This window comes from Physcomitrium patens, chromosome 3 (assembly GCF_059467195.1).
Source record: "Physcomitrium patens ecotype Gransden chromosome 3, ASM5946719v1, whole genome shotgun sequence".
Lineage (NCBI taxonomy): Eukaryota > Viridiplantae > Streptophyta > Bryopsida > Funariales > Funariaceae > Physcomitrium > Physcomitrium patens.
The window spans coordinates 23,034,884-23,040,581 of NC_143412.1; the positions used below are offsets into that span (position 1 = coordinate 23,034,884).

At 34.3% G+C, this 5,698-nt stretch overlaps 2 non-coding genes across 2 annotated transcripts; both read left to right on the top strand.

Annotated features, from left to right (window-relative positions):
* Window positions 1-5,024: 5,024 nt before the first annotated feature.
* Window positions 5,025-5,097, top strand: TRNAA-AGC (transfer RNA alanine (anticodon AGC)). The gene has a single exon. It is a non-coding gene; the product is annotated as a tRNA-Ala (tRNA).
* A 2-nt stretch (window positions 5,098-5,099) lies between these two features.
* Window positions 5,100-5,173, top strand: TRNAT-AGU (transfer RNA threonine (anticodon AGU)). Its single transcript has one exon. It is a non-coding gene; the product is annotated as a tRNA-Thr (tRNA).
* Window positions 5,174-5,698: the final 525 nt, after the last annotated feature.

A 5,698-nucleotide genomic window follows, 5' to 3' on the forward strand; every position in this document is an offset into this window, starting at 1 on the left:
TTAGAATTGAAGCTAGGTTGGTGGTCTATTTGGGATCTACCATAAAACATTTTAGAAAGGACTTAAGGCGATTAACTGGGTGGAGCCTATGATTAAAAATATTCTAAAAAGTTCAAAGATAGTTGGACAAAATATAAGTAAGATTGGTTAAGGCTATTTGGAGATTTAGTCAGGTATGACTTTGGTCTCTTTTTTTTAATAAAATTTGATTTTATATTTTTTTTTCAATTTTTTTTTATTATCTTTTACTCTATTTTACTTTTCATATTCCATTTTATTTAATTCTATTTAATTTTATTCTAATCTACATTGTCTTACATTGTAACGGGATTTATATTGCTATAGGTTGGAAGGATCTTATATCTTAGAAATATTCTAGTCTTGTTTTATCATTATTTGAAATGATGTAACTTAGAAAGCCAACTTGAGTAGTATAAAATATACATTTTTTTAACTTAACATATAATCATGTATCTCTTAATTTTTGTAATACATGACTAACATAAACTTCATTTTCTTTTGTATTCTTCAAGTAAATTAAGATGATACCTAAAAAATAAATGACAAAATTATGAAGAAATTCATGAAAGATATCATTTATTAGATATTAAAAAGTAATTGGTATATTTGTAAGCTTAAAAGATATGACATAATATTCAAAATATCCATACTTAAATCAAAATATAGTTTTCTATTTATCTCTTTTGTTAATGCATACTAGATTATGTATTCTTTATAGATCTATTTTTTTATAGATCTTTGTTTGATTAGTTGATCAAAAAGCCTTGAAATCAAAAATAAAAGATATCTATTCTTGATGGTGATCTTATTAAGTCCTTAATAGTCCATATACATGTATAGAGATCCATTTTTTTTCTTCACAAATGAGATAGGAGCCCTAGTTGAAAATTTAGAATGACATATGAAGTTTTTAGCCAAATTCTCATCAACACATTCCTTAAGTACAGTCAACTCATCCTAAGATAGACTATAGATTGGTTTGAATGGTAGTTGAGCCCCTTCTTGAAGATCAATGGAGATAATACTTTAAAATAATATTTATATTTTTTTTTCAAAAATGTCTTAATAATCTTGATATTGGCTTAAAATGCTACTTGAGATCTTTTTTCTAACAATAATAGATAAGGCATTTATAGCAAAAGTTGACCCTTCTTTTGTAATATGCATAAAAATTCTTGTACCTATTAATAAAAATTTGAATATATTGGTATTATGGATTTTTATTTGCCTAACAAAATCTTGGACTAAACTATAGAAAAAATCAAGATTATGAGAAATCCAATCTATTTAAAGGTTATACTTTTTTAACCACAATAATCCTTAAATAATTAGATTAGAAAGAAATCTAATCACATTATATATTATTCAATTACTATAAATACTAGTAGCTACATCTAAAAGAATAATTTCATATATAACATTACCAATAAATAAAAAACGACTATGTATTACTTCTACATGTATAAATTTGATTTTCTTAATTAAGAATATTTCTTTTTTTATAACAAAGTCTTTATTTATAAAACAAATTAAGGCTTTTGAATCTAATAAGGCTAAGACTTTGTGATTTTTTTATCCTAAAAAAATTTATATCATAAAACAAGATGAAGAATTTGATAGGAGAATATGACTTTTACAAGAAATAATGTAAGATTTTTGCCACATGGTTCCTATTATAACTGAAAAAACTTATTTTTCAATATCTCATCTTCTTTAGTAATCATGCTCCTTATTTTGTGATTGCATTGCTTTTTTTAAGCAATATTGGCTAATGTGCTTAGATTCTCTATAATATAGGTATAAATATTTTTAATAATAATAAGTTTTTTTTATTCTATAAGAGATTTAAAATGTATAGTGTCAATTTACATAGATTTTGGTAAAGATAAGTATGCTTTCAAAAACTTAAAAGGTATTGTTATAACTTGACTTATACTTTTTCAACCAAATCTTTGTTATTAGCATCTTTCAAAAAATTGATTGTCACATGCAATGGCTTAAGCAATAAATTACTTAAATGAAACAACTTTTGGCATTGTTAACTATAAATCTTTGACATTATCTTTCAATCTATATTGAATCTAATTGATAAGGGCTTTGTCATTCGAATCCACATTGTAAGCAAGATTTTGGAATTTAACAATATATGTGATGGCTGAACATGATCCTTGTTGTAGAATTACGAGCTTGATGTGTACTACCCTTTCACAATCATTTTTTCTAAATATATTCATAAATACTTTTCAGAATGGTTTTGAATCATAGAATAGTTATGAATCTTTTTCCATCAAAAGTACAAATTAAAAGAAAATACTTCCAAATAGAAGTGCACCTATGAATCCATCTAAAAAAAAACCATAAAGGTATTAGAGATGATGTAATTTTAAATAGAGCTTAACTTGATGCAAAAATCCTCAAAATTTCGATCTTATACCATCAAACTTCTTAGGCTTATTAATCCTTGCTTCAATTGTGCTTGTAGAATCAAGACTTCTTGAACTTGATTGTCAAGTTGATCTTCTAGTTTCCATTAATTGTACAACTTTATATTAACATCTTTGGAGCTTTTCTATAGGTGAAGGAATAGTGCTTTTGGGGGTGGTGTTGGTAATGTGTGAAATTTCTATCCTAAGAGTATTGACAAGCTCATGAAAATTTGTGATAGTTGCAAACCTAATTTCACTTCTGCCAATTGTAGCATCTATGAATTTTCCTTCTATTGACATCTCAAATAAATTCAAAAGTTCAATTAGAGGTATATATTTCAAAACATACCTTACAAAAACATATCCTCCAATATTGAGGCGGTTTTCCTCTGTTCAGTGGTCTCTTTCTTTTAAAATCTCTCACCTCAACCAGCTCCCTAGGAATGACAAGGTGGGTCACTAATCGTTGTCCAATGACAAGGTGGGTCACTAATCGTTGTCCTCCGTCAGTGGCAAATAAATTCCCCTCCTCTTCCAAGTAATTCTAAGTGGGCCTCCGTCCACACGAACCTGCTGTAAAACTTTTTCTCCAATCTGGACAACCAAAAACCATTCTTCGTTGGTCTGTCTTTGAAACATGGCACGCATAATTTCGTATTGATAGCAGCATTCCTCCAGGCTCCTCGTCGGCTACGTGCACACTGCGCTGAAGTGCGACGCAATGGATGAGAGTTTGCTCGAAGAAGCCGCTGCAGTCGAAGAAAAATCTGGTTCCTTTCAGTGACAAACACAACTCAGCAGGTACCCATATATCATGATTCAGTTCCTTTGAATCATGGCTTGGGCTGGACTCCGGCTCATCGTATCATAGGGCTCCATCAGATATCATGGCTAAATTTACCTTTTGTTTATTTTCATAATGGAAAGCGGAAGATGATGTGAGAATGATCAACGGTACTTCTAGACCACCCAAGCGTTTCTCCAAGTGTAAGCAGCATGGAACTGAAAGGTCCTCATCGCCAGCTCCTGAATGAACTTGGCGCTATTCACCGTATGTGTGTGTGTGTACCATGTAGTCTCTACATTTGACATGTGCTCAGTGTCGCTGAGACTACCCAAATTGTAGGTCTTGGGCTACCGGGCACACGCAGTCAATTCGAATGATCACGTAATACAAAAGTTAAAGCAGCGACCACAGAGACCGCGTTAAAGCGAGCTCAAACGTCAGCACGCGGGACAACAGGGTCTGACGAGAAGCTGACCTGGTTTAAAAGTTCTCTAGTTCAATCTACTCCTCCCCACAATGGCAGAGAGTTTTGTCCTGAGCTATCGTTTATCAACTGACTGAGGTTTCTTGATGATATCTCATGTGGCAAATCAAAGGCTCCTACTTTCAGTCGTCTGTACTCCCACAGTTCCAGACCCCAAGGCACATCATGCGTGTACATGCAAGCTGTTGGGGATGGTGTCAAAAGCGTCTACGGATTCCGGACATTACAAATGCTCCCTCGTAGGGTACGCCGCAGAGCGAAGTCTCACAGTTCTGTGCTTCCGTGTAGCGAGCACTACCAACCTTGAAGTGCACATTTGTGTGTCGATTGCTTGTTAACTCAACGTCGACTCTGATCTCTAGCTTCTCGAGGATTCAACTCTGCAATCGCAAATTCACCGCTGTGTTGAAGCTCAATCGCCCCTCTTCCAACAAATGGTGTTAAGCCGAGGCTTCACAGAAGAGTGCAACTGGGTCATGTCCACATTTCGGCGTCGAAGAAAACCAGATGGGAGTTAGAATCTAAGCCTTCGGAATACACCTTTCTGTGGGTACAATTGTATACGTATGTTTGTGTGTGTATTGCACTATATGGTGCCCTCTGACGATCGAAAAGAGGAAATCATTTCTCCCACTTTTGGAAGATAAATCAAATGAAGTCTGATGGCGATAAATTCTGCACCTATACAGATGCCATGAGGCCCATGACCCCTCACACTTTCATGCTTCCGGAGAACTGCAGAAGCAGTGGAATTGAGTGGGGTGGTTGAGCTGGACATCTGTCCTTCAGACTCTAGTAAAATATTCAGTAATTAAGAAACACATTAACAAACAAACATGCTTCTCCCTCTAAAAACGTTGCACCAATACATGTTCAAATTTTGGTTTTCTTAAGTTTATTTTGATAGGGAATGTTAGATTATTAAAATTTGTTCACTATTTGATCAGTGGCACCTCCTTCCATTCAGAGTGTTGGAAAGTAAAAATACACTCTACATGTTTCTTGGCTTAATTTCCTCGAGTGTGGGATGGGGGAGTATTCCATCCATCCACCCAGCGCCCCTCCCTTGTTTGCGCTTCAAGGGAGCCCTGCAAAAAGGTGGATCAATCGCAACACATGGGTCACATACATACATACAAACAAAACAAAAATATAAAGAAACATACAAACAGACACAGAGAGAGAGGGAGGGAGGGCGCCTCCATCGCGTGTAGGGTGCGGTGAGGTCAGGAACAAATGGAGTAAGCGGCAGGGGGCAGGACATCCGGTGACGTCGGCGGCTGCGGTGGGTGACGTCAGCAGCCGCGGGGATGTAGCTCAGATGGTAGAGCGCTCGCTTAGCATGCGAGAGGTATGGGGATCGATACCCCACTTCTCCACTGCTTCTATAGCTCAGTTGGCTAGAGCACCCGTTTAGTAAGCGGGAGGTCCTGAGTTCAACTCTCAGTGGAAGCAGCGCCTTTTTGCCGCACATATCATGGTCGGAATCAGATTCCATTTGTAAAAATTTGGTTGTTTAGTTGTTTACTCCATAGTGTAATCAGGACTGCATTGGAGTTTTGGAATTAGTTATAAATTCAATAAAATGAACCAATTTTTTTTTTTTTTTTTTTTAATTATTTGTCTCATAATACAACCTTTATATTATACTACTTGCAAGTTAGGAATCAAACATGATTAATCATTAAAAAATATTATTATCATATTTTAAAAAGCAGTGACCAAAATAAAATATTAATAAATTAGGATCATTGTTGAACCACAATTTTCTGTTTACCTATCCAATATTACATCTTTGTTAATTTTCTATCAAAACAAGATTCAATACTATTTTTTTTATTGGTTGATTGTATGAACCAAGAAACATGTAGAGTGCAATTTTAATATATTATTAGTGCCCTTATTTCTCTCAAATAGTGAAACTAATGTTTCTTTTTTGGAAATAGCCTTTTCTAAACTAGTTTTCAGAGATACATGTTT